General features: G+C 49.6%; 1 long non-coding RNA gene across 6 annotated transcripts in view; it reads right to left on the bottom strand.

The window, feature by feature from the left end:
* LOC114208647 (uncharacterized) overlaps positions 1–18,286 on the bottom strand; it is a 47,348-nt gene that overhangs the window by 15,834 nt on the left and 13,228 nt on the right. For 4 of the 6 annotated variants that reach the window (XR_015768196.1, XR_003609090.2, XR_003609089.2 and 1 more), the window contains exons 2-3: positions 11,469–11,686; positions 8,145–8,358 (exon numbers count right to left, since the gene is read on the bottom strand). This is a non-coding gene — a long non-coding RNA (uncharacterized LOC114208647). Of the gene's footprint in view, positions 1–5,716; positions 8,359–11,468; positions 11,687–18,286 lie in introns of those variants that run through there. The other 2 variants (XR_015768198.1, XR_003609088.1) reach the window with 2 other exon arrangements.

Genomic DNA, 18,286 nt, shown 5'->3' with positions numbered 1-18,286 from the left:
CACGGTCCCAGCTCTGAATACATGTGTTTTTCTGGCCAAGTTGTTTTTCATCTGTGTTCATGGATTCACTTGGAATGGGTATGATCATCAGTCCATGAACTCAGGTGTGGGACAAATATAAATTTCTCTATTATACCTAACTGAATTCAATTTCTATTTTGAGCCTCCGTTTGGTAGGGATAGGTAGCAACTCAGCTGTAGTGGGTCCACCGCCTCCCTTTCCCCAGAGACAGTATCTATGCTTGGTGTGCAAAGGTGATGGGAGGAGGGCCACCTGGCCTTTGATGTCACCTGTCAGTGTCATTTACCATTCTGAGTCACTGGTCAATGCAGGTCTCCATGGAGCTGTCCCCATTTCCTGTCTGCAGCCTGTCTCAGGTCAGGTGACTCTGTTACCTCTGTGACATTCTGGGGTTCACAGGAACATTGTATTATTCTTGGTGCCTCGCAGGATTGTGGGAAGCTAAGAATTTTCTGAACCCCCACTGCCTAGATGCCATGTGGCCGCTTCTGCTCTTTTGGGCCTTCCTGCCTCCCTGGGACTGCCTCTTCCCTTCAGCTCAGAGACCCCACCGACTCCCCCACGGACTCTGGGACTTTGCCCCTGCCCCGTACCTGGCCCTGGGAACCAAGCATGCGGGCCTCCCACAGGAGCGTGGGCGCGCTCGTCACTCCCCCTCCCAGCCCACTGCACATCACTCCTGGGAACATTCTTCTGTCTGCAGGGGGGAGAGGAACACCTTGCTTTGCTCGTGATTGCCTTCCTCCACATGTTTTTGGCTAAGCCACGAGTTCTTTCTACTCTTCTGAGAATCTGGTCTTGGAAGCTCAAAAGCCAAGGAAGACTCCTGAGCCTGCATGATACGGGACACCGGAGGGTGCGGGGGCCCAGAGGGGGCACCCCATCTGGGCTGGCCATCTGGGAAGGGTGGGCCTGGGAGGCCAGAGCTGAGCTGAGGGATGAGTGGAGTTACATAAACAAGGAAAGGGCAGCTCAGCCGAGGGAAGAGCCTGTTCAAAGGTGGGAGGTCTGGAGGCCAGCCTTGGAGGGGCTGCCCTGGGTCTGTATGATGTGAAGGCAGGTTGTGTCTCCGGAGTAGCTGTAGATAAGGTTCAAAAGAAAGAGGCAGGGATCTGGTAACGAAAGTTCTTGGATGCCAGGCCCGGGCATTTGGATTTTATCTTCAGGAAATGTGGCTCCATGGGAGTATTTTTAAACATGCCGCGATGTGGCTGACTTTGTACATTGTTAGAAGGTTCTTTCTGAGCCAAGGTGGAGGGTGGGCTGGGGTTAGCATGCCAGTGAGGAGCCTGTTGCAGCCACCTGGGCAGGGAAAGACAGGACTGTGGTGGGAAGATGGAGATGGGGTGCAGGGGACAGATTCCCGGGCTTGGTATCTGAGGGGAAGTGGAGGCACAGAGAAGCTATGAGTCTAGGACGACACCATGGCCTCTGATGGTTGCTATTTCCTGAGCTGGCAGGACGGCAACCCCAAGAGAGAAAGGTCAGAGGGGAGGCAAGAGTTAGTTTAGTCTGAAGTCCGGGAGTCTGTGGATGAGGAACTTTGGGTTGTCCAGGTCGGAACCTCAGCAGAAGACCTCGGAGCAGAAAAGCCCTCATCAGAAGTGTATGAAAGAGGCCGCCTCAGAACTCCAGTACTTTCTAATAGTGATTGATTACGGACTGCGGTCAACGAGGCGGTTTCAACAGCAGATGACCGTAAAATGCAGATGACTGTGACCCAGATACAGCCAGACATTAGGACTCATTGAGGAAGTGAGGTCAAGGGCTGCTTTTAGGGCCTCAGCTGTCCCATCAGGCCCCACATGTCGCTTGCTTGCAGCGCCACCATGCTCTGGACTTTTGGTCTTCAAGCTGATCCCTCTTGCTAGCAGATGCATGCCACACCCTAAATTTCGGTGTTCCAGACAACGAGACCAGTGCTCCAGGAAACAGGACATGTTTCCCGGTTGAGCCGGTGTGTTAGCATTGGGCACTTGAGGTGACATTTCTTTGTCATCCCAGTGTGAACAAAGTGAGGGGTGTCTCTGCAGCAGTGTAGGAGGACTGTAAACCATCTGGGAGGTAACAGGGACCCAAGAGAAGAGTGTCACCGTTGGGGCCAAACGGACCTGAATCCTGGCCTTTCCGTGAACATTGAGTAGGTCACTTCCCCTCTCTGAAAGTCCCTTTTAGCAGCTCCGAAACGGAGACAGGCAGGGGCTGTGAGCGTTCAGGGAGATGACTCTTATCAAGGGCCTGGCACAGTTCCTGGCGCGCAGCAGCTTCTCCTTAACCCCTTCAGCTCTCCTCCCTCCCCACTCACCTTACTCCACACAAGGGGACTTCGCTGTTTTAAAGAACCGCCCCAGGAGAAGACTCAGTTCAGCCCCATGAAATCAATTGCTAGTGGTAAAATTTCACGCAGATGCTGAAGGGGACAGGGGTTTGACATGACAAGGACAGGGAAAATCTGGGTTGCTTGGTTAATATATATATACAGCTTAGATCCACTCTGTTCACATGGGGCTATCCCAATGAATAGAGTCCTAACTGGGAAGCAAGAGAGTGATTAAAAAAAAAAAAAAAAAAGTCTTGAAAGCCTCTTGTGTCATGTTAGAGTTCAAGCTAGCAGAAATAGAGCCTCCCTCACCCTCAGATGCCTCTGTTCTCCTGCTCGTTCGCCTGGCAAAGCTGTGAGTAAGCTCGGAGCCTGCTTGCAGGGGGAGAGTGACTGCCTGGCGTGCCCGATGAGTCACTGCCGCCTGCCCCGGTCCCCTGCCTGCCAGGTGGCCACTATCTTTGGACATTTTTATTTTCCTTTGTGGGGAAGGATAATTATGGCCTCCATGCCCTGTGGCTGTATCCACTCTGCCTGCCCAGACAGAGGCAGAGATCTTTCACAACACCCTCTTTTTTAAGGGAAACTGGGGGTGGTGGGGGAGGGGGTGGGGGATTTGAGTGTGTCTGAGGTGTGCAGAAGCGCAGGGGGTACAAGGGTAAGAACCTCTCGGGATTTGCAAAATGCTTAACTGTGCACCATCAAGTAGTTATGTAAAGTAGCTTGATTGGCCCACAGGTTGTTTGAGTTGTTTTTTTGTTTTGTTTTGTTTTGTTTTGTTTTCAGTAGGCTCCATGCTGGGCATGAACTCAGGACCCTGAGATCAAGACCTGAACTGATAGCAAGAGTCAGACGTTTAACCGACTGAGCCATCCAGGCACTCCAAGGCTTGTTTTTTTAAACCCAGGGATTGTACCAATGCAAGAGAGAGGAAACCAGATTTGACAAATGCAGGATGGGGCTCTGTGGTTTACACAAACACAGAAGAGAAACATCTGGGGACGGAATGGCCTCAAATGGAAAATGGTCAGGTAATTAGACAGATAAATAGACCGATGGATGGGTGGGTGTTACTCTAGAGGGAGCAAGGGGAAATGCAGACATCAGGAGTTTTGGATTACGTATGTGTAAAATGCAACCCTGTGGGCATATGAAAGGTGTTCTAGATGGATGCTGGAAGCTGAGAAGTCACCCCAGAATGGAAGATAAAATGTCGGATTCAGTCTAAAGGGTTACTCTGCACATAGATAAGGCAGAGCTGGCTGGAGAAGTCATCAGTTGAGTTGTGTCACTGGTGGAAAATATTTATGCATGAAGTCTACAGTGGTTAGATTCTGAGCATGCATTTAGCAATCATACTCCTGGTTTTGAATCGCTGCCCCAGGAAGTAACCTTGGGTGAATTATTTCACTTCCCTGGATCTCAGTTTCCTCATCTACAAATGAACGTGTGTCTCATGAAGAAGATGAAATGAGGTGATATAGCTAGGGCATGTAGTTAGAACTTGGTCCGTGGTTGTGATTATGCTTTCATGTATTACTTTTTTCAACACACTTTAATTATGAGGGGGCACTTACTTCGTGCCAGGCCTGTGCTAGACCCTAAGGATATAGACTTCTTTGATTCATTTCACGAATATTTGCTGAGCGCCTACCATGTGCCTGGCAGACACTGCTGAGTCCTGGAAGACGGACTGAGGGGGATGCAGACGAGACCCCTGCCCACAAGGTGCCCTCTAGCCTGGTGAGGAAGATGGATGTTCAAGTAACTAAAGTGCTTAGCATGGACAGGTTCTTGCTGAATGCCAGAAGGTCTAGGGGTTCCAGTCCAATGGATCGTCAACCCCTATGCAGATGGGAAAACTGAAGCGCAGAAAGGTGAGACTTGCCCAGGTCCCCGCACCTAGTAAGTGGGAGAGCCTCAGCTGGAACCCATCCGAGCCTGACTCCAACGTCCACGTCCTTTCTCAACAACACACAGTTAGTTGCCAGGGTGTGCGTTCCAAGCTTCTGGATGAAGACAGGGGGCCAGGCAGAGTAGAGAAAATGCGCAGAGAGGTATTCATTTTTCAGTCTCCAATTTGGGAAAGATGTAATTTCAGGGACACAGAGGAGACGATTTGAGAAGAGTCAGCATCTCCTGCCGCAGAGGGATGCTGGGTGTGTCTCAGTGTGTGTGAGTGAATGCGTGCGTCTATGCGTGTTTCTGCGAGTGTGTGACTGCACGCGTGCATCTCTGTCCCTGTGTGTGTGTTTGTATGTCTTCTGCCTGTGGAGGGGAGGCAGGCAGGTGTGCCTGTCTGTATGTGTGTCTGTGTATTTGTATGTGTTGCTCTGTGTATCTGTATAGCGCTGTATTTATGTGTGTGTCTCCATCTATGTGTGTGGGTCTCTGCTAGTGACCCCGTATATGTGTCTGAGCTGGGGGGGAGGTGTGTAGATCCGTGTGTATGTATGTATATGGATTTGTGTGTCTCTCAACCTGCGTTTGTGTCTTTGAAGGCATGTGGGTGTATTTGCACGCGTGTGTGTGTGTCTGTGTGCCTGTATATGTGTGTGCGTCAGTGTCCGTGAGTGTCTGCCTGTGTGCGTGCCTCTGTGGGGGGCGCCCTGTGCCCGCCCTCCCCCCCAAGTTGTTTCTGTGGAGCTGATCTAACTTGTCCTTCAGAATTGGGGACACAGCAACGGCAGTGACTTTCGTCTTATCTCGCAGCCTGCCACTCTGTCAGAGGAAATTAGATTTGCTTGGCACAGCCTGCTCCTTATGATGTCATTTTGGCTGTGATCTGCGTGTCCTGCTCTCCTAGGTATTTGTCTTTTGATTTGCCTGATGAATACCTGCCAATGCAGAAATTAAGAGAGCATGAGTTTTGGGTTTTTTTTTTTTTTTTTTAAGAATCATACCAGGGCTGGAATGTTAGCTGTCCTTTTCTTTGCTGTGGACGTGGAAGCCATGGTAAAGGAGATAGAGCCTTGGCTTTGAAATGGAAAGACCTCGGCTCAAGTCTTCAGTTGGCCCTTTCAAAAGCTGTGTGACCTTGGAGAGGACACTTCACCTCTCTGAGCCACGGTTCTTTTTCTGCTAAATTCAGACAGTTCTTTGGAGGGACAAATATAATAACCGATGAAGATGTTCTCAGAAATCCACAAAGTCCTTAGACGACATGATGTCAAGGCAGAAAGGCCCTGCAGGACGACTCTGGGCTCAGACATCAGGCAAACTCTGGGTTTGGGTCCTGGCTCCATTCTTTTCCCTGTGTATGACCTAGAGCAAGTTACTATACCTCTCTGAGCCTCAGATTGCTTCTCTACTAAATAGGATATTATATATAAGGCACTTAGCTCATGGCTGGCCACCACGAGGTTCCACCAAAATGAGAGCTGTTAATATTTTTAATAATACAACAAGGGCGATAGCAGTATTAATATTTGTCCACTTTCAAACTTTCAGTGAGCATAATAAGCAAGATAAAGCCTTTGGAAGAGCAGGGTGACATGGGCAGCATGATAGAAGTGATTTACTATTATTTATTTTTACTATTTCAAGATGCAGCATCAGCAGAGTGTTCTTGGCATCACCATATTCTTGGCAAGTGCTTTGCGTTTCATCTAGAACTGAGAGACCGTTCTGGTTGCGCAAAAGGGTGAGAACAAGACAACCTCCAGGCCGGAGTGGTCTGGGCTGACTGCTGGGGGGCTGACTTCTCCAGGACCTGTCCCCAGCCCCTCCGTCCGCATCCTTTCTATACGATCTCCTCTCTCCGCCTCAAGCACCCTTGCCTTGGAAGATGCTCTTCCCTCCCCTGGAATATTCCTCACCATCACTCTAACCCCAGATCACCTGGGCTGGGCTCCAGGTGCCTCTGCTCAGGCTAAGTCCCTGCTCTGTGCCCCCAGTGCACCGTGCATTCACCCCACCATGCATGACATCCAGGGTGTTCAAATGCTCTGCTCTGTGCCTGGCTCCCTCCCAACCAGTGCCCTCCAGGAGGCAGGGACAGGAACCACAGAGTCCTAAGTGGATGTTTGCCGAGTGAACACGTGGAGATTAGCTGTCTCCTCTCACTTTCTGTCCCCACCTCCCTCAGATGCAATACCTTCAGATAGCAATATATTAATTTCAGCTGGACCCACTTCTGACAACCATTTTGTTCAATAACAGAGATCTGGAAAGATGTGCCTGTTGATTTTGTTTGGGTTTGCTTTTGAAACAGATGGGCTTATCTCCTCTGGACCGCTTGTCTCCAATAACGGTGCCACGCACGGTGGAGGACAAAAGATTCCCAAGTGTTTGACCTGCTTCAGCCTGTGTTTTGGGGCTAACGTGTGGGTTTGCTGCAGTGACCATGGGTGTCCGCGTGGGCCTGCAGCATCAGTTTTGGAGGGTGGTTGGAGGCCCAGAGTCTGGGATTGGACTGCCTGATTCCAGGCCTCAGAGTTACTGAACCTCTTTGTACCTCAGTCTCCTCATCTGTAAAATGGGGTTACATAATGAAATATGGCTGCCACACCAGGGTTTTGTCGGCATTAAATGAGATCACTCAGATAAAGCCCTTAACGCACTGCCTGGTGTACAGTGAGTGTTCGGTGAAGGTGGGCACGTGTTCCTATTGTGTTGCACTGGTAACCAATGGAAATATCAGACCAGGACCTCCACTGGAACAGAGACTGAGCATTTGGAGTCAAACATCTGCTTCCATTCTGCAGATCTGGGCTCCCAGGACTAGATGTTGGAATTACTCTGCAATTTCAGATGAGTCTTTTTATGGTCAGGTGGGCATCATTCAAGGAGACATGTTCAGTCTATCTGCCTGATGAAGTGTGAGCCTCACAGTGTGAGCCTGTCTTCTCTCACTTAACAGCCACCTGGCTTTCCTAGTTGGCAATCTACTTGGCACACGGGCCACCTCCTGGTGTAGAGCAGGGGTCAACAGATGACATCCCTCAAGCCAAATCTGGCCCACAACCTGTTTTTGTAAATAAAGTTTTATTGGAACACAGCCATGCCCATGCATTTACATCTTGTCTATGGCTGCTTTTGAACTATAATGGCAGAATTGAGTAATTATCATAGAGACTGTAAGGCTTGCAAAGTCTAAAATATTTTCTGTCAGGACCTTTGTGGGAAAAATTCAGCTACACCTGCTGTTCAATTGAAACAGGATTTAAAGAGTAATCTGGTTGAGCTAAATCAGTAACCTGAGCATCATCCCATCTCCTCACTCTCCCTCAGCCCTGATATCAGGTCGATCACCAAGATCAGATGATTTTGCTCCACTATATCGCCTATGTTTTCCCCTCATCTCTTTCTCAAAAGCCACTATCTTAGTTTAGCTCTGTCTCCACCCCTCTTGACTATCTCACACCAGGGCCACCACCAGCCTCTAAAGTGTCTGGGTGAATTAGATAAAGATGTCTTCTCTGGGTAGCGACAGCTCCACAACACACATGGTCAATAGCAGGAGTGCCTCTGTGCAGGGAAAAAGCCACCTTACCCTAATGATTATACCGAATCGGTTATAGCTCTTATGCCTACTAGTTATATCTGTTGATCGTACATTCTCCTTGCTTACCTATCCAGGTAGTCCTTCACCCTAGAGCTAGAGTGATCTTTCTAACAGGCTCTGTCCCTCTCCTGCTCAGCCCCTCCATAGCTCCCCTCATCCTCATGACAGAGCCCAGGTGCATGATATTCAAATCCTGTTATGGTCTGGTCTTTGCGAGTCTCCCAGTCCCATGCCTCACCACCTGCTCAGCCTACCTCACACCTGAGCACTGTCATACAACTTGGAGTACCCTTTACCTAGACCTCCATGCTGTTCATACTTTGGGGACTGGCACAGTCTTGGCCTTCGTGAGATACTTTATTCCTCCTTTTATCCATCAGAAAACTTCCCAGTCTTCCTTCAGATCCACCGCAGGCATCTCAAACGTCTTCACACACACGGGTTCATGGTGTATTCACGGGTCAGAAAATCAGGGTAGTGGATCTTGACCAGTTTGAAAGGTGCACTAATCTAGAAAACACAAGAGTGCACCACCTTTGGTCAGGTGCTGTCATAACATAGGATAAATAACATAGGCTCTGGGGCCACACTGCCTGGGCTCAAGTCTGGCTCTACATTTTATTAGCAATGACCTTGGGCAAGTGATTTAATCAGTGTGCCGCAATTTCTTCACCTGGAAAGCAATGATAATGATAGCACTTTCTTCATGGCTTGTCATGAAGATTAAATGAATATATTAAGATACGTGTATAAATTGTGTGCGCAGCTTAGAAAGCTACCCGGCGACATGGCAAGTGCTGTGGGCGTTTTTGAGCTGGTGCACGTGTGCTTGTGGGGGGGGGGGGCATGTGTGCGCGCACACGTGTGTGTGACCGTGGTTCTGATGAGCACTCACCGAAAGCTGCTTCTCAGGCTGGCATCTATCCTGATCCTCATTAAGGCAATTATTTGACTACATTATGATTTTAAAACGTTATTTTGCTTTCCTCTCTCTACTAGACACGGAGCTCCTGGAGGGCAGCAAGTATGTCTTATTATCTGCATTCCAAGCACCCAGCACTGTGCTTAGTTGATTTTTTTTTTTAATAAACGAGAAAATGAGGCCTAAGTCCTAAAGCTGAACCGCCACGGGGCCTCCTTCCTACAGTTACAGGGACCAGAATCCTCCTGCCCTTTACCGCCTCTGCCCCGCCGCCTTCCACCCCCAACTTCTTCTGTGAGAAACATGCGGCGCTTGTGTGGGATTGGGGTGACTTTCTCAGCCTATCTGTTCTCCACGATGAGATGAGAAAACGTGACCACATCTCATCGTCAGCGAGAGGGAGGAGGGCATAAGGGACCCTCGAGCAAGAGATGGAACTTCCAAACTGATTCCGAGGAAAATGAAAACTCCAGCTGACCTAAGAGATTTCTATAATGAGAGAAAACCAATTTAAATGCAAATAGCCCAAAGCATAGTTGGGGAAAGGTGTTGTGCTGCAGAAAAAGGCTGGGAAAACAAACATAGCCCTCATCACGAGGCCAGTTCACCGTTGGATGGGAGGGCTGCTTTATCCATTTAGGATTAAAGTCTAAACGAGGGACAAAGAGTCGCATGCATTGCTGGCAGCATTCCCTGGTGCTTCGTGGTGCCGACTGAGACGTGGTCGTCCCTGAGGGAGCCAGACGCTGGCCACTACCATTTACGGGGGCCCCCAGCAGGTGTCAGTTGTTGTTCTGCAAGGTGTAGAGAACAAAAGATGTCCCATAGATGGGCACGGCCTCGGAGGGGCTCACAGCCTTGGGGAACCGTTAGAACGTGAAGTCGCTTCTGGCCCCACAACAAGTACTTATATTTTATTGAGCATTTACTTTGCACCAAACCCCGGCCTAAATATTGTATGTGATGGTTATCCATCAGATTCTCACAGTGACCTTGTGGGGGAGGGCTTATTATTATTCTCATTTGACAGGCAAGGCGACTGAGGTTCCAGGAGGTAAGAAACTTGCCCCTGTTTGTTTCAGACCCAGACAGAATGGCTTCAGCCCTGAGGAGCTGAGAGGAGACACCGGTGCAGAGCAGAGGTGCCCAAGGGCAGGAGGCCCCGGGACAGAGTTTGCTGCTGGCTTTGGCCCAGAGCAGTAAAATAACCCCGTTCAAGGAATCAAAGTGTGGATTGCTCTACTGCTCACTGTGTGAACTTGGGGGGTTACTTTCCCTCTCTGGGCCTCGTTTGGGGGGTGGCCTAAAATTATTTTAGACCATAAAATTATATTATTCTAGGACTCCAGCTGCCCTCACGAATAGCCGTTGCCCGGTTGATAAAACACCTCCTCTGTCCTCTCTGATGCCCATCCTCGCCCCCGCCCCCGGCCTTTACCCTTGCTGGTCCATCGCTGTTGCAATGGAGCACTTTAATTTCCTCCTTTGGTTTCATAATTCAAGGACAGCACCATCTGCCACATTAAATCCACGTTCCCTGCTAGCCTCCTTCTCAAAACGAGATGGATAAAGGCTTCATCTGGTTTATTTCACGGATGGAGCAAGAACTGGCAAAACCAAACGGGAATAGCTTTGGCCTTGCAAGCTATATTAATTCCCTAATCTTCTGGTCGGGCCCCCGAACCCATTCTGTCATCCTCGCTGCCTACCCCAGCCAAATCAGGGTGATGATGATGATGGTAGATGACATTTACCGAGGCTCTTCTGAGTCAGGCACTTTCTTAAGGTTTTTCTGTGGATTCATTTATTTCGTCCCCATTACATCTCGGCAAGGAAGGGGCTCATAATAACAGCCCCACTTTACAGATGCAGAAACAGAGGCCCAGGAAGCTTAAGAAATTTGCCAAAGACCACGTAGCCTGCAAACAACAGAGGCTGAATTGAACTGGCTGGGGAAATCGCCACTTACACACGGAGATGGCCAGCCCAAGAGGAGCCAGGCTTCCCAGCTGAGCTTTCTGACCTCTGACATTTGAGGTGTCGAGGGCACTCTCCTTTATTAAACACTCATTTGACACACTTTTACTGAGCAGCCCAGAGTGTGCCCGGCGCGGCTCTCCCTGCTGAGAGGCCAACAGAGAACAAGGCCCACCGGGGTCCTCTCTCAGAGGGCTGAACATCTAGTACAAGCACAAACAGACACGATCGTTGTAGGTGGTGATAACATGCCATGAAGAGATGCAATAGGGAGCATGAGAGGGAGAAATGTGTGAGTCAGGGCAGGCCTCCAGGAGCGGAGGGCCTCTGAGCAGAGACGTGAGCATTCAGCAGTGCCGCGGGGTTTCTCAGCCTCAGCACTGCGGAGATCGTGGGCCTGGTCATTGTTATGGGGCCTATCCTGGGCATGATCGGCCGTTGAGCAGCATCTCTGGCCTCTACCCACGAGATGCCAGTAGAAGCCCCTCTCTAGTGTGACATTGCCAAATGTCCCTGAAGGGCGAAATCACGCCCCCATTGAGAATCCCTGACTCATGAGATCAGCAAAGCAGGCGGCGAGGGTGGAAGGGCTAGCAAGCTGGGCTGAGCGTTCGAGAAGCAGGAAGAAGACTGGTTTGGCTGGAGGGCAGGGGGCCAGGGTAGGGGTGTCAGGATCGTCACAGCTCTTGAAAACTCTCTAGAAAGCACTCAGCACACTTACAGAGTTCCTTGTCTGTGCCAGGCATTGTACCAGCTGTGTCCAAGGACACAGTGCATGCCCCAAGGTGATCACAGTCGGGGTGGCTGGATGAGACAGTTGTGTCCGGGAAGGCAGCTGTCAGCATGGGGCTGTCCGTGGTAACAGAAGATTCCGGTCAGAAGGCAAGCAGAGAGGGGCTCCGAAGGCAGTGACCGCAGTGCAGGAGGTCTGGGCCCTCTCTTGAAGAGGAGATAGGGATGAGAGAAGCCTTCACCTTCCCAGCATCCCAGCCCTTCCATCTGCCGTCAGCAACCATCCTGCCCCCTGGCCTCGCAGCACACAATTTTCGTGGAATTTCTAATCACGGTGCCCCCCTTGTCTGGCCAAGGGGCTGGAGTGAGACCCAAGCTTGGCTATCAGATTCTTCCTTCCTGGAATTAGAACACTGGGCAGAGAAACCCAAGGGCAAAGAATGGCTAGAGTCCATTTTTCTAATGAAAATGGAACAAGGCAAGTTCTTTTGTTCTGGCATTATTTTCTACTCTCTCAACAACCTAAGAAGCAATTGTTTCTCTCTCTCTTCCAAAGCCTTGTTTCCTAGCTTTTCCTTCTAATGCCCTTTCAATATATATCCACTTTCGTTCACCACAGTGGGTTTCCGATGCTTGAAACCCCAATTAAAATAGAAACAGTGCTATGTGGACAGGGAAAAGAGAGTGTCGATTTCTGATTCACAGCACTCACCACTTTATATTAAATAAGCTCTATGTCCCTCTCTCTCCTAGCAACCAGCAGCTTCTCCAGGGCCGGGAGAAGGTTTTCCTCACAGCACTCAGCTCAGGGCTGGCTTCTGGCTTTGCACTCGCCCTGGTTTATAACTACTCATTTCTCTGTGGGATCATTTGCTTAATGCCATCCTCCCCCACCATGCCGAAGCTCCATGAAGACAGAGTATATGGAGCCTACCCCAGTAAGGGGACCGACCTTCCCGATTTGCCTTTGTCCCCCGGGGGTTTTCTGGGACAGGGACTTCCCGTGCTAAAACCAGGAAAATCCCAAGCAAATCAAATCCCCAGGTGGCCCTGGCCACCCTATCAGGAACTGGCATAGAAGCCTTCGAGCACCATTTGTCCCTGACATTCAAGAAATACATGCTGAACTATAGAGGCAGCCCAGCAGAAGGCATATTCTTTCATTCTGCATTTCTTCACACTGACTGTGTGCCCAGTAACCAGCTTGTCAAAAGCAGGGGATTCAAGGAAGGGTGTCCCAGCAGCCAGGACTGGAAATGTAAATTGGAACTAGACCGGAGAGGGGGTCTTGAATGCTGGGCTCAGAAATCTGGATGCCACGCAGGTGCAGCAGATCCGGCTGATTGAGAAGCAGGGAGGAGACATGAAAACAGGAATAATTTGGGGGTGATGCCTCAGCGACTGTCCCCCAGACTCTCTATTAGAGGAAGCATCTGCAGGGGCTGCCGAACAGGCGGACAGAGCCTGAAGTCCATGTGAGTTGTTTGCTCGTTTTCTTGCTAGGGTCTAGGCTAGGCACAGAGGGGTTTTGGCTACCTCCTTTTTCAACTCAAGCACAGCCATCTGCTCGACTCAACAAGCAGAAAATCCACCCCCAGGAAACGTGAATTTATTTGTGGATATGTGATGAATCCCACAGCTTTGCTCTTGGGGAGATCCAGCAACCTGAACCACGCCACGAGGCTGTCCTCCGGGTGGACGTCACCCCTGCCCCACCAGCAGGTGAGAAAACATCCATGCACAGCCAGGCACACTTTTCGGAGGAGGCCTCCTAGACTTTGAGGACCTGGAAATCCTCTGAGAAGAACATTTCTCTGATTCACCTCCCTCGATTCAGAGAGAGGAAGGAATGTTCCTAAAACGACCTGGTAAGTGAGAAGCAGAGGGTGGGCGGCTCCCTCCTTAGCTTTTCTCAATAAAGAACTGAATCACGTAAAAGGGGGCCCCTTGCTCCTGGCAGACAGGAGAAAGTTCTAGAAGGTGAATAAACAAGGAAATAAAAACATTAAATCGTGAGCTTCGAGAATTTTTCCTCTTTGAATTCTCTTTCTGTCCTTCTTACCACACGGAGAAGGCAGTCTCATTTTGGTACTCACAGGTCTTTAGCACCTCTCTGAAACTTTAACACCTCTCCAGATCTCTCTTTTAAATGGAAATCAAACAGGCCTCAAGCCCAGAGTCTTCAATGGGCACCCCTATTCCCCCAGAATTCAGCAATATTGCTTTATTTTCATGGTGTTTCTTTTTATGGATAGCTTCTTTTTGTGGCAGGTGGTATTGGCTTTCCATTTATGGTAATGAGTACATTTCCCTTTTGAACAAATGTATTTAAGTTTTAAATGTGAGACAAGTTAAAGAAAAATAATGAGGGAGAGACGAGGCCAAGTGGCATGCAGCTGCTGCACCAGGATTGGTGGTCCTCACATGATGGATGTTTGAACACTGGGGTGGGGATGCGATCGGAGGTGCAGTGACTCCAGGGGCGCTCACCAGAGCACACGGCAAGCCTGAGATTTAGAGGTGGCTCCTTCACTGAATTAGAAACAGAGACATTGGAAGCTCTTCACGTGACCTTGAACAGACAGAAACCTGAGATGGGAGAGAGAGTGGATCTGTTGTTTAACTCGGCAGAGGACACTCCTCGTGGGTAAGGGGTCTCCTCCCTAAAGGAAAAGATGGGCAGTGAATTTGTGTATGTTTCCTACAAAGAACTACCGAAGGAGTAATAAAGGCAGGAACCGTGGTAGAAGGGCAGAAGCAGCTGCCGTGAATGGGCACCCTGTGCTAAGCTCTTCATATGCTTCCGAAAGCCACTCAGTCCCTTCATCAGCCCCATGCTGCTCGAGCTACTAGTGGATGTCTAAGGAGCACGTACCATGTGCCAAGACCTCTTCAGAGCGCTTTATCCAGCCATGTAGTCCTAACAACATCCTTTGGAGACAAGTATTATCACCACCACTTTATAGATGAGAAAACTGAGGTATTAAGAGACTAAGGAGCTCTGCAAGGTCACAGCTAGCAGGAGATAGAAGCAGATTCAAGTCCAGGCCATCTGGCTTTGAGCGTGCCCCTAACTGTTAAGCTTCATGGAGGTGAGCGACCATAAACTTAATCTCCATTTTACAGAGGAGGACTCAGGCTTGCCTAAGGTCACACAGCTACTGAATTGTAGTCAGCTAAACCACTGAGAGCAGCATTTTCCCAAAAGCAAGTTATTTCGTTAATTCAACAAATGCTTATTGAGCATCTGTCCTGTGGGGATGGCCCCTCTTCTAGCACACATTGCTCTTGGGGGCTGTGGGTCCTCCCCCAGGCAGGGGAGTCATCCTATGGACTTCTCCCTGGGACGTCTGGATTTCTGGTTAAATCTAAGCCAGACCAGCCCGCAGGCCTGGCTCTGTGGCAAAATCAGGAAGCCTGGGCCAGGCTTCTAGAACCTCTCGTCTGGCTTCAGTTGTGCCATTTTCTGCCGGAGCCTCTTTGCCCCTCCCAGCCTCAGCTCCCTCACCTACCAAATGGAGCTAATTAAAATGATCTGACTCCACTCACAGGGTTGTTGGGAAAATCCAACGAGAGTGTGTAGGCGGAAGACTTTTCACTCTGGAGCTCCACGTTAGTGGTCGCCGTCGGTTTGCACGGCTCTCTGGCGAGTTATCTTAAAATAGGAATTATTGTTTTTTTCTAATTACGAAAGTTTGGGAATTACAGAAGAGCACACAGAAACAAATACAAATGGTCCATGACCGTCCCCTACCCATTGGTGATCTCTATTAACCCGTTGGTGTATTTCCTGCTGGTTCATAAATATGAAATAAATGTAAATATAATCATTGCCTGACTTAAAACCCAGTAGCTTCCCACTGCAGTTGGAGTAAAATCCAAACTCCATATAAACACCTCACCTTGGCTTTCATCCCTGTGTGGCCTGTGCCTCCCTCCCTCCCACCGCTTTTCTCCCACTCCCCCCTGTCTCTGCCTTTATTTGTTTTTTTCTAAAATTGCAGTTGCATCACCCCTCAAGGCCTTTGTCCCTTTGCCTGGAATGCTCTTCCCTGGATCCTCATGAATGGATGTTTTTCAACATGCAGGCCAAGATCAGAATGTCACCTCCTCGGATAATTCCCTTGTCACTCTGTCTAAACCAGCCCATGTTATGCCCTCTCCATGGCATCGCCCTACTCCTGGAAATTGTCCCGTTTGTTCTTTGACTTCGCCCCAAATGGTACGCTGAACTTGTTCCCTTCTTTAGCGCCATGCCCGGAATATTGCCCGGCACGCAGCACATTAACTATTCAATAAGTGAATGGATTAGATTAATGCACTTCCAAGCTGGGATCGTCCTAGATCGATATTGTGCAACTTGATTTTTCACTTAATCTGATGTGACCACAATGACTTTAATGACAGTGCGGTACACCATTATATGGACGTATCATCATTTTTAACCAAGCCCCTGTTATTGATCAGCTGGGGCATTTCTCATTGGTGTGTTTGCAAGTAATATTACAGCAGCCATCCTTGTACACACACAGGGAGGCTTCGCACACCTCCCTGATCGTTTCCCTAGGATTAATTCCTGCTGGTGAAACCCTGGGATCAAAGGGTAGAGAGTTTTAATCCTCTTGATATGTATTGCCAGACTGACTTGAGGAAAAGTCCTACTGTCTCTGAATTCGTTTTAATGACCCATAGTGTGCGCTATTCTTGGTAGAATCTTCTGAAGGCAAAGGGAATGTCATTATCTCCTTACCCAGGAGAGCTAAGGTTGAGGCCATTGGGCAAGACAGGTCAGACCCACTTAATCTGCAGAAACCTCCTTCTTTCCCAACAACAGCTACACCTTTGAGCCCTACTGACCAGGCCCAACACGTGATACGTAGGGATCCTGTCAGGTGGTGGTGAGGCACTAACGCTAGAAGTCACTTTAGCCAGGCCGAGGCATTTCTCCTTCTGGAGATTCATGACAGCCTGGCCCAGCCAGATGTTGTGAACTGGATGTTCCTTCTTTTGCTCTCCAAACCACACCTGGGATGGGCCAGTGGGCCTCTTGCTGAACCTTGCCCATACCTGGCCCAGTCCTCTGTGCCTTTGCTCACCTGCCTTCTCCATGCCCTGCCCCATCTCCGGTCCCAAGGCCTAGCGCTACACCCCACCCCCCCACCCACCATCCAGGAAGCCCCTCAGGGATCCCCCTCCAGCCCAGTACTGCTACAACTCTGACCACCAACCTCTCCTTTGGCATTTAATCATCTCACTGCCTGACACTGTTCCTACACCTGTGTGTCTGAATGAGTTTCAGTCTCCAAGTGAGGGCTTTTCTCCCTCTGGGAGCTTGTCCACAGTCTAAGAGTCAGAACCTTTGGGCGAATTGGGCAAAAGGAGCCTGGTCTTTGATACTGACTTGCTCTGTGCATTTGGACAAAGTATTTGGACAACCTCAGTTACCCCATCCATAAAATGGAGATTGTAATAGTACTGACCTGAAAGAGTTGTTCTGGGAATTCATATAAAGCCCTTACCTTCGTGCCTGGCACAGAACAATTGCTAAACACAACAGAAAATAGTATTTATCTCCATTTTGTTCTTCTGTACCTCTGCACAGGCTGAGCCAGTAACATGCACAATGATAAAGGAAATATTTGTGGAATGGAATGAACGGACGTCATGTGGGCATTCACCGCGTGTGTATTTAACCTCACTCAGGGAAACCAGAACCGGTCATCTCAGGATCTTGGGGCCGGAGGAGAAAGGAATCTCTACCATAGCTGAACCGTCCCGTCCCTCAGTCATAGGTCCAGAGCTCTTTGAGAGTGGAGATATGTTATCTGATTTAATCCCCACACCCACCTGACAGGAAGATATTTTTATGTCTCTCTGATAATAACACCTACCATTTGTTGACCATCTAGTGTATGTGTCAGCCCTTTGCGAGGCACTTTTTAAAAATGTGATTTCATTTAAATCCTCACACTATCAGGGAGGTAAGGGTTATTATTGCTGAAGAGGAAACAGGGTCAGAAAGTTTAGGTAAACTGCCCAAGGGCTAATGGGTAGCCAGAGAAGAGGAGAGGCCAGGATTGAAACAACAACAACAAAACCCAGAAGCTTCCGCTATACCACCTGATTTACTGACATGTTCACAGAACCGTCCAGACCTCTGCATTCAGTTGGCGCCTAATGGGAACTGGACTGCAAATGCACGGTGATCTTGGGCCTTTTACCAGATGCTTCAGATGGAGCAGTTTCTATTTCCGGTGCCCACCTCAATCTCCATCTCCAGGGAGGTTGTTCCCCACCCCCTGCTCTGCTGTCATGATGTTCTTGTTTTTCTGCAGGCCCTGTGACTCAGCATGCAGCTCCAGATGGCTTCCTGCCTTTCCAGTCTTGTTGGCTGGGGTGCTGGGGCCCTGGTACAGTAAACTAAAACCGAAAACATGTTGCCACGAAGAGTGGAACGCCTCCCTCCTCTGCCCGTGAATATGAAGATTGGGGTCTGCTAATCATGGCGGTGGCCCCCTCCGTGGCCTCCCCTTGACACAGTCCCTCCTCTCTAGCCCTGAGATCCTCATATTCCACCCCAACATGTCCCTGATGCCTTGAGGAGGCCACCCGGGGGGGAAGCAGGGACCAGAAAAGGGGAAGGGCCCAGTTCTGACATCCCCTTGGTCTGACACCACCCCCCCCCCGCCCCCGTTGACCTTAAGCAATTTACTTTCTGAGCCTCAGTGGTCAAACGGAGGGTTAGGCCTGCCTCTGAGGGGTATAGTTAGGGTTGCCAGATAAGATGCAGAATGTCCAGTGCTATGG

This window comes from Eumetopias jubatus, unplaced genomic scaffold (assembly GCF_037043125.1).
Source record: "Eumetopias jubatus isolate StellerSeaLion01/CBP00866 unplaced genomic scaffold, mEumJub1_p1.0 scaffold_5, whole genome shotgun sequence".
Taxonomy (NCBI): domain Eukaryota; kingdom Metazoa; phylum Chordata; class Mammalia; order Carnivora; family Otariidae; genus Eumetopias; species Eumetopias jubatus.
Note: the sequence above shows the minus strand (reverse complement) of the source record. Positions and strands in the feature narration are given on the sequence as shown.